This window comes from Pseudorca crassidens, chromosome 7 (assembly GCF_039906515.1).
Source record: "Pseudorca crassidens isolate mPseCra1 chromosome 7, mPseCra1.hap1, whole genome shotgun sequence".
In the NCBI taxonomy this organism is placed as follows: domain Eukaryota; kingdom Metazoa; phylum Chordata; class Mammalia; order Artiodactyla; family Delphinidae; genus Pseudorca; species Pseudorca crassidens.
Genome location: NC_090302.1, coordinates 36,447,150 through 36,457,638, shown reverse-complemented (window position 1 = coordinate 36,457,638; position 10,489 = coordinate 36,447,150). Strand labels below are relative to the sequence as shown.

General features: G+C 46.5%; 1 long non-coding RNA gene across 1 annotated transcript in view; it reads left to right on the top strand.

The window, feature by feature from the left end:
* Positions 1-426: 426 nt before the first annotated feature.
* The window catches only part of LOC137227690 (uncharacterized), a 35,102-nt gene continuing 25,039 nt past the window's right edge, over positions 427-10,489 (top strand). Inside the window, exons 1-2 of the long non-coding RNA XR_010944960.1 lie at positions 427-563; positions 5,205-5,361. This is a non-coding gene — a long non-coding RNA (uncharacterized lncRNA). The remainder of the gene's footprint in view (positions 564-5,204; positions 5,362-10,489) is intronic.

Genomic DNA, 10,489 nt, shown 5'->3' with positions numbered 1-10,489 from the left:
GGGTACACTTAGGGTCTCTGTCTGCCAGCCACCTGCTCGTTCCTGACTTTCCCCGGTCTGTCCTCAGGCCCCACCACCCTCCTGAAATGGCTCTCCTAAGAGTTGGCAGTTACCTTCCCAGGCTCCTCATGGACCCCAGCAGGCTGGGGCACGTGGACCCTCCCTGGCCGCCAGCACGTGCTGCCCCATCTCAAGGCTCCCGGACCCATCTCCTCCTTCCCACAGGACAAGGGCCCTCCTGTCTCCCCACCCTCGTCCACCCCTGCAGCAGCCCCGTCTGTGCCCCCTGCCCTTCCGCCCTGCGTCAGGCCCTCGGCCTCCACGAGAGAAAGGCTGCCGTGCTTGGCTGTCCTCCTTCCTTCTTGGAGCCCAGAACTAAAAATAGAAATGGCCAAAGCCTCATGACCAGGCTTCTGGGAAGTCCGGTGGGAACAGCTCAGGGTTTCAGAAAGGAAGCGTAACGTGAGCCCGGGAGTCAGGCGGCCCAGAAGAACGAGGAGATTCCTAAAGAACAGGGCGCGACAGGCCTGCCGTCCTGCCCGCTGTTAACAGGGAGCCAACTGGTGAGTTGCCAGGGCCGAGTGCAGACCTGGGCGCCTGGGTCAGAGGGGCATCAGTCACAGCTTATCATCATAGACTATGGACGAGAAGGCAACATGGGCGCCAGGTGAGGGTGAAGTCAACCTCTCACCTTTAACACCTGTGGATGGAGCCCAGGGAGAAGGCAGGGCTCCTGAGGCACCACACTGTGTCAGGGTGACCTGAGCCTCCTCCGGTAATGGTGACGGGAAAATAGAGGCCCCGGGAAGTGCTCCAGGGACGGCGGGTGAGCAGGGCCCCCTCCCTGCTGCTGCTTCAGGCTCCCTCAACCACCCACGCTGCACAGACCCAGAGGCCCTTACAGATAGATGCTCCTTTTATCAGGCAATGGCGATACCTGTTTTAAACATCAGCGGGTTCTGAATGCAGCTGGCAGAGAGCTCTCCACTGTTCAGGAAATAGGCGCCCCGGGGAGGAACGAAGGCTGCTTTCCCAGAACTGCGCTCAAGTGCTGCTGGAGAAGCCCAAGCTCGTTCAAACTCCTTGGGCAGACGCACCGGAATGTGATGAGGAAGTAGAAACAGGTGGCTCCCACCTACCCGTTTACGATTACAGCAGCAGCTTCCAGAGGCAGAGGGGACGAGTTAGCATCAGGCATAACTGGGCAGGAAGCCCCAGGCTGTGGTTTTTACCAACAAATACTTGTAAATAAGTTGCAGAACCCCTAACACACTGGTCTGGGCTGTGTATGTGTGCGTGTGTGTGTGTCTGTGTGTGTGAGATGGGGGACACATTTATGAGAATATAAAATAAAGCATGCAGACACAGAGGGGAGGAATAGAAGAGACGGATGGTAGAGTGGAGGGAGACCTGCAGTCGGGACCCGAGAGCCAGAGGAGGAGATGAGGCCTGAAGAGACTCTTGTGGCCTAAAGCAGCAGATCTTATTCTTGAAGGACCTCCAGGAGCTGTCCTGTACTTCCTAAGAGACGGTGTCCAAAAGCAGGAGGCATCTGTCAAGTAGAAGACAAAAAGGGCTGTTGACCAGCAGGCCAGACACGGATGAGAAGAGCCAGTGGTCTGGGAGCAGCGGGGGCAGCACCAGATCCCCAGGGCTTGTTAAGCGCACCTGGCACCGTCCCTGCTCTCCCTCTGCCTCTGTTTCTGCTGTTAGAGCATGGCTCAAAATCAAAACAAATAAGTTAAACCTCTTTCCCTCCAGATTCTCCTTTTCTTCTTAATGATAAACTTATTTTGTATGAAATATAAGAGGCAATTAGAGAAGAATATGACAACCCAGGTTTAAAATTTTAGCATTATGCCATTTTGCATCAGATCTTATTCAGAGAGAAAGTATCACAGACGCAGTGGATCTGTGGATCCAATCTTTCTAAGAAGCTGCTTCATTGCCATCAGCCCCATGGTCAGTGGGGCTGCCTTGTGGGAGTGGACAACACATCCCTTTGAGAGTGATGTAGGAAGGCAGGAGCTGAAGTGGTCCCTAAATTCACTCTCTCTTCTCAGGAAGGAGGACAGATGGCAGAGGGTGGGTGTGTGGGCAGGTCTGTTGTTAAATGAGGTCTAAAGAAACAGGATATCTGAAGAAGGCTTCAAGCTGTACCCATGTAATTAAGAGCTCCGGCCCAAGCACTGGCACCAGTTTTTCTTGTTTAGGACTTTAGTCTTGCTGGTTATCCTTTCACTCACATCTTTATTGAATTTTATACCCTTATTTACCATGTGCCCTTTTAACTGCCAGGGTTCATGAACCATTACTGTAATTTTCCACTTACGTGACTTGATCTGCAGATGGGTGCTACCATACTTAATCAAATATTTCCTGTTTACTCACCTGCAAAATTAGGACAATAGGGCTTCCCTGGTGGCACAGTGGTTGAGAGTCCGCCTGCTGATACAGGGGACACGGGTTCGTGCCCTGGTCCGGGAAGATCCCACATGCCGCAGAGCGGCTAGGCCCGTGAGCCATGGCCGCTGAGCCTGCGCGTCCAGAGCCTGTGCTCTGCGACGGGAGAGGCCACAACAGTGAGAGGCTCGCGTACCACAAAAAAAAAAAAAAAAAATTAGGACAATAATACCTATTTCAAAAATTTCCCAAGGGTTGAGATAATATATGTAAATCACCTAGCACAGTAATTGGCAATATAATAGTAAATGTTTTTTTCCTTTTTCTTTCTAAATTCTCATAAAGCATCTGTTTGAGAACTCCATTTAGGATTCTCAAAGAATTGCCAACGAGCACCACAGTTAGAATTTCTGGAAACTACTTTTGGCTCAGTAATGGAAATTGTGGCAATTCCTTTCTTCTGATTAACCTAGATGCTGGAAAACCTGCAGGAGTTAACAGTGTTAAAGTATGATTTTTTAAAATGTAAAAATATAATGGTTACACAGTTATAAAATGAATGAGTCAAAGATTAGTTAGTGGGTATCACACTGGTACCCATTAATTAATGAAGACACCAGTAAGATGTTAAGACTGTTTCAAAGGAGAATTTGAGAAACAGAGAGGCAATGACAAAAGATAAAATGGTTTTGCTAATACACGCAAAACTGGTTAATATTCTCATGCAATAAAATATGTTTGGGGTTACCTTTTCTACAGAGGAAAAATCAATTGTATCTTCACCAGACAAAATTCACTTGCATTGCTAAGGACAAGAACCTTTTGCATTACTATAAACTTTTTTACAAATTTACTTCAACTCCTCCAGAGATGGAAAATAGCCTGGCCAATAAGAAATCAATTTGCATAAACCTGTAGAATCAGAAAATGACAAGAGATTCCAGCAGGCAACAATAAGCATTCCACTGAAAGGAAACCTAGTAATCTCTCTTGTCCATTTCCAAATCTTGGACAGTTTTCCCCAGTGATACCTGTACAATTAGACTGATCTAGGAGGGAGGCTTTGGAATTTTCTCACCCTGAATCGTGGGACCAGGCCCCTGTTACAGCCAGTGCCTCCCTCTCAGTCTCTGATTACAGGAATTCTCCTCTCCCTGAGCCATGATGTGGATTAGGGTGAGGGTGCTGAGGCAGCCGGTTCCGACATTAACCATTTTGTTCCTGTGTTCTGTAGCTCAAGGGCTAGCTATATATGTAGCACCACAAACTGCTCCAACTGGCTTCCCAGACTGCTCTCCAACTTTACCCTTGCAAACCCTCAACCCAAGCCCGAGAGATAATTAACAGACCCTGAGGGATTTCCCTGGTGGCTCAGTGGTTAAGAATCCACCTGCCAATGCAGGGGACACGGGTTCGAGCCCTGGTCTGGGAAGATCCCACATGCCGCGGAGCAACTAAGCCAGTGCGCCACAACTACTGAGCCTGTGCTCTAGAGCCTGTGAGCCACAACTACTGAGCCCACACACCACAACTACTGAAGCCCACATGTCTAGAGCCCGTGCTCAGCAACAAGAGAAGCCACTGCAATGAGAAGCCTGCGCACCGCAATGAAGGTAGCCCCCGCTCACCAGAACTAGAGAAAGCCTGCATGCAGCAACGAAGACCCAACGCAGCCAAAAATAAAATACATAAATAAAATTTTAAAAAAAGCATCTGCCCTCCAATGCAGGGGACACGGGTTCAATCCCAGGTCAGGGAACTAAGATCCCACAGGCCGTGGGGCAACTGAGCCTGAGCGCCACAACTACTGAGCCCACAAGCTCTGGAGCCCATGCACTCTAGATCCCGTGTGCGCCACGACGAGAGCGCCTATGTGTGGCAACTACTGAGCCTGTAAATTCTAGACCCTGCGTGCCACAACTAGAGAGACGCCTGCGTGCTGCAACGAAAGATTCCATGTGCCACAACTAAGACCCAATGCAGCCAAGTAAATAAATAAATAAATACTAAAAAAAAGGAAGAAATGTTTCTCAAAAACACACACACATACAAAATAACAGACCCTGAAATTTGCCAAATTTCACAAAATGGTTTGTTGAACAATTTAGCATGTACTGCCTTGGAACACCTTTTGTGTCATATTTTTTAACTTGTCTACAATTTTTTTTAACATCTTTATTGGAGTATAATTGCTTTAAAATGGTGTGTTAGTTTCTGCTGTATAACAAAGTGAGTCAGCTATACATATACATACATTCCCATATCTCTTCCCTCTTGCGTCTCCCTCCCACCCTCCCTATCCCACCCCTCTAGGTGGTCACAAAGCACCGAGCTGACCTCCCTGTGCTATGCGGCTGCTTCCCACTAGCTATTTTCCATTTGGTAGTGTATATATGTCAATGCAACTCTCTCACTTCGTCCCAGCTTTGTATACAATTTTTAAAAGTGATTTCTTCTGTCATCAATTAAGGTATACTTATTTGATAGCAGAAACGATCCCCCTCTACCAGCACCCAATATTAGGTGTCCAAACAGGTGTTTAATTAGATGTTAAACAAATATTGATTGAAGGGATAGACAGAAGGTGTTAAAATAGAGAACTTCCCTGCTCAGAAAAACTCTGACTTCCCAGCGCCTTCAGAATAACATGCAAACTTATCAGAGACCTTACCTTCCCCATCCACGTTGTCTACCTACTCCTGCCAGCCGGATGCTTACTCCCAATACATTTCTTTTTTTTTTTTTTTAGCATCTCTGTATCTCCTCTCTCAACCTGGAATGCTCTTTCCCTTCACCTTCAGGGCTTAACTAAAATACCGTCTCTTCCACGAAGCCTTCCCTGATCCCCTAGATGTGACCTCATCACTTGCCTTGTCCTCTCAGCAGCTGGAGTGAGACCATGAACGATGAAAGCTGTGGAGCCAGGTGGCCTGAATCCACTTAGTTTTGTGACCTTTGGTGAGTGACGAAACTATTCTGTGCCTGAATTTTCTAAGGTAAATTTGGGGAGAATACTACTGCTCACCTCAGGGTTTTTGTGAAGATTAAATAAACGAATACACTTAGAAGACACCTGGGGACTTCCCTTGTGGTCCAGTGGTAAAGAATCCACCTTACAATGCAGGGGACGCAGGTTCGATCCCTTGTCAGGGAATTAAGATCCCACATGTCGCGGGACAAATAAGCCCGCACACCACAAATACTGAGCTTGCGTGCCTCAACTAGAGAGGCTGCGTGCTGCAAACTACAGAGGCCACACACTCTGGAGCCTGCGCGCCACAACTAGAGAAGAGAAAACCTGCACGCCACAACTAGAGATAAGCCCGCACACCACAACGAAGAGCCTACACGTCGCAACAAAAGATCCCACATGCCTCAACGAAGATCCAGCATGCCTCAACTAAGACCTGACGCAGCCAAAAATAAATTAAGTAAATAAATAAATTTTAAAAACACGATTTACAATTTAAAAAAAAAAGAAAATAAGAAGACGCCTGGAACGTAGTCAGTGCCCAGGAAGATTAGTTATTATTATTCCTTTTGGATGCTCTCCTAATTCTATACTGGAGCCTCGTCCAGTTAGTTCATTCTGTCTCACATAGATTTTATTTACTGGTTACTCTTCTGACCCATGGCTGAAGTAAGCTCCTCAAGGGATGTTTAGGGAACATTTGCTGAATGAATGAACAAATTAAAGAATAAATGAATGGTTAAATCCTGCCCTGGCTTTCAGTAAATAACTCCTCATCAAAAAGCAGATTTTTTCCTCATGGTATGTGGGACTTTTCTTTTAAACCACCAAAACTTTTGAGCTTCTTTTTTGCAATTTCAGGCCTCTGTTTGCTCTGAAGTGTAATGTTTGCATAGATGTGACACCTCCTACAGCACCAGGATCTTTCCGGCATAAACCATACTGGGCATATTTGTTTTCTGGGTGTAATTCAGAGTAGTAACTTGACAGTCAATTTGTCTCGCCTTATAAAATTCACACATATAGTTAATTTTTTCCTATTGCAAGTCCTAGGTTGGAAGGAAGGAATATTACTGATGGCAAGTTTTGTTACCTTGAGCAATTCACTTCCACAACCTTTCTATTTCCTTAGTTTTGAAAGGAGGTGATTTCACTGCTTATGAGGAGTGAATGGTTTGCACCACACATCTAGCCGCCCAACTTTTTTTTTCCACATAGAAATCTGTATTTTCACCTTATTTGGAAAATTGAAAAATTTGACAACTCTGAACCTTTATTCCCTCTAAGAAATATTGGCTGGCACTGAACAGGAGTTGTGAGTTGGGTAGGCACTCTCCAGACTGTCACCATGCCACCACTCCAAGTTGTCTCCATGACGCCCCTTCACTTCTCTATGTTATTTTCCTATGGCTGCTGCAACAAATTACCACCAACTTAGTGGCTTAAAACAACACATACTTATTATTTAACTCACATATTTCAGAGTTCTGGAAGTCAGAAGTCCAAAATGGGTCTCACTGGGTTAAAAACAAGGTGTCTAGCCCCCCAACTTTTAAGACTCCCACCTGAGGGACAGGCCCGCAAAACACCTAGCTCTGAAAGACAATGGGGCCGGTGTCCACAAGACCCACAGTACTATAGCAAACAAACGAACCGTTCCTTATCCGTGCCTGAGCGTTCCCCGCAGCTATCCCTGCACAGGGCTCAGCACAGAGGGAGCTCAAAAAAACGCCCACCTCCTAGGCTTTCCATGAAAGAGGTTTGATTGCTTACTTTACAAGCTGCTGCCTGAGGGTCTGGGTTCTAATTTAGCCCACAACGAGGGGCTGGCTACGATCCTTCCTAGAGTCCAGAGTCTGGAGTTTAGGAAAGCTGGTGGGCGCTTCCCCTGCCTTCTCCAACCAGTTGCTCCAACCATAACATTGTCATCAGTACCTCCCTAGAAGGAGTTTGTCCACACCCCAATTTTTAGGGCTGCCACCCGAAGGACAGTCCCCCAGATCACCCAGCTCTGAGAGCCAAGAGGGCTTGCATCCACGAGGCCCCCAGGACAATAGCAAACAAAGAAGCAGGTTTTTTTGTTTTTTTGTTTTTTTTTTTTTTGCGGTACACGGGCCTCTCACTGTGGTGGCCTCTCCCGTTGCGGAGCACAGGCTCCGGACCCGCAGGCTCAGTGGCCATGGCTCACAGGCCCAGCCGCTCCGCGGCATGTGGGATCTTCCCAGACCGGGGCACGAACCCATGTCCCCTGCATCGGCAGGTGGACTCTTAACCACTGTGCCACCAGGGAAGCCCAAAGAAGCAGTTTTTAAGTGGGCTACCCCAAACTATCTATAGGTTCAATGTAATCCCTCTAGAGATTCCAATGGAATTTTCACAGAAAAAAAAATTCTAAAATTTGTATGGAACAAGAAAAGACTCCAAATAACCAAAGCAATCTTGAGGAAGAACAAAGCTGGAGGCATCCTGCACCCTGATTTCAAACTATATTACAAAGCTATAGTAATCAAAACAGTATGGTATTGACATGAAAATGGACATAGACCAATGGAACAAACTAGAGAGGTCAGAAATAAACCCATGCATATATGGTCAATTACTTTTTGACAAAGGAGCCAAGAACATATAATGGGGAAAGGATAGTTTCTTCAATAAAGGGTGTTGGGAAAACTAGCCTGCCACATGCAAAAGAATGAAATTGGACCACTGTCTTACAAAATACACAAAAAATAACTCAAAATGGGTTAAAGACTTGACCTGAAACTGTAAAACCTCTGGAAGAAAATATAGGGACTAAGCTCCTTAACACTGGTCTTGAGATGATTTTTTTGGGAGTTGACACCAAAAGAAAAGGCAACAAAAGCAAAAATAAACAAGCAGCACTACATCAAGCTGAGAAGCTTCTGCAAAGGAAAGGAAACCATCAACAAAATGAAAAGGTAGGGACTTCCCTGGTGGTGCAGTGGTTAAGAATCTGCCTGCCAGGGGTTCCCTGGTGGCACAGTGGTTGAGAGTCTGCCTGCCAATGCAGGGGACATGGGTTCGTGCCCCAGTCCAGGAGGATCCCACATGCCGCAGAGCGGCTGGGCCCGTGAGCCATGGCTGCTGAGCCTGCACGTTCGGAGCCTGTGCTCCGCAACAGGAGAGGACACAACAGTGAGAGGCCCGCGTACCGCAAAACAAAAAACAACAAAAAAAGAATCTGCCTGCCAGTGCAGGGGACACAGGTTCGAGCCCTGGTCCCTGAAGACCCCATATGCCATGGAGCAACTAAGCCCGTGCGCCACAACTACTGAGCCTGCACTCTAGAGCCCGCAAGCCACAACTACTGAGTCCACGGGCCACAACTACTGCAGCCCATGTGCCTGGAGCCTGTGCTCCACAACAAAGAGAAGCCACCACAATGAGAAGCCCACACACTGCAACAAAGAGTTGCCCCCGCTCATCGCAACTAGAGAAAGCTCGCGCACAGCAATGAAGACCAAACGCAGCCAAAAAATAATAAATTAAAAAAAAAAAAGTTAAAAAAACAAAATGAAAAGGCAACCTATGGAATGAGAGAAAATATTTGCAAACCACATATCTGTGGTAATACCTCAAATATACAAGAAAGTTATACAATTCAATAGCAAAAAACTCCCAAATAACCCCATTTAAAAATGGGCAAAAGGGGGACTTCCCTGGTGCTCCAGTGGCTAAGACTCCACGCTCCCAGTGCAGGGGGCCTGGGTTCGATCCCCGATCAGGGAGTTAGATCCCACATGCCACAACTAAGAGTTCGCATGCTGCAACTAAAGATCCCGTGTGCGGCAACGAAGATCCTGCATGACGCAGCTAAGACCCAGCGCAGCCAAATAAATAAATATTTTTTTTTAAATGGGCAAAGGACTTGAATAGACATTTCTCCAAAGAAGACATACAAATGGCCAACAAATATATGAGAAGGTGCACAACATCACTAATCATCAGGGAAATGCAAATCAAAACCACAGTGAGATATCACCTCACACCTGTTGGAATGGCTCTTATGAAAATGACAAGAAATAAATGCTGGTGAGGATGTGTAGAAAAGGGAACCCTTTTGCACTATTAGTGGGAATGAAAATTGTTACATCCATTATGGAAAACAGTATGGAGGCTGGTATACAAACTGTCAGAGATAAGATGAATAAGCCCTGAGGATCTAATATGTGACGTGGGGACTATACTGATAATACTGTTTCGTATAACTGCAATTTGCTGAAAAAGTAAGAACTTGTGTTCTCACCAAGAAAAACAAACAAACTGGTAAATACATGAGGTGATGGATGTGTTTATTAGTTCAATGGTTGGAGTACTTTCACAATGTAGACATATACAAATCATCATGTGCACATTTTAAATACCTTACAATTTTATTTGTTAATAATACCTCAATAAAGCAGAGAAAAAAGAACAAGGCCTGGCATCAAGTAGGCACTTGATGCTAAATAAATGGTTATACTCAGGGATGAAGTGACAAGGGCTTGGGCTAACTGAAAAAAGGGTCCAGATGTAAAAAATATTATAAAGAAGCACCTTCAGAACCTGGAGAGAAGACCTAGGCACAGCTGAATTAAATAACTTAGCAACGTTAAATGCATGCAAGGCAAGAATGCAAGAAATGTCATAAAAATCACAAGACCATCATCCAATAAAAAGCGTAGGCAACAGTATGTCCATGCAGAGGAGAGGGCGTCACTTCAGTGTGGACAGGAAAGGCTCCACTGGGCCTCAAAGGATGGCTGAAGCAGGGGCATGCTTCCTGTGAGGGTGGTGGTATAAGGCTAAGCCAGACACAAACTCCTGGAGCCAAGGGTTTACATGGGACTGTCCCTGTGGTGGCCTAGAGAGCACTGGCTGCCAGGGGAGGGAGGCCAGATTTCTACCCTCTAGTCCTTCAGATCAGAACTAAAGCTCTGTCTGTTTTGTATTTATAACAACCAGCCAGGGCTTCCCTGGTGGCGCCGTGGTTAAGAATCCGCCTGCCAATGCAGGGAACACGGGTTTGAGCCCTGGTCTGGGAAGATCCCTCATGCCACGGAGCAACAAAGCCTGTGTGCCACAACTACTGAGCCTGCACTCTAGAGCCCGTGA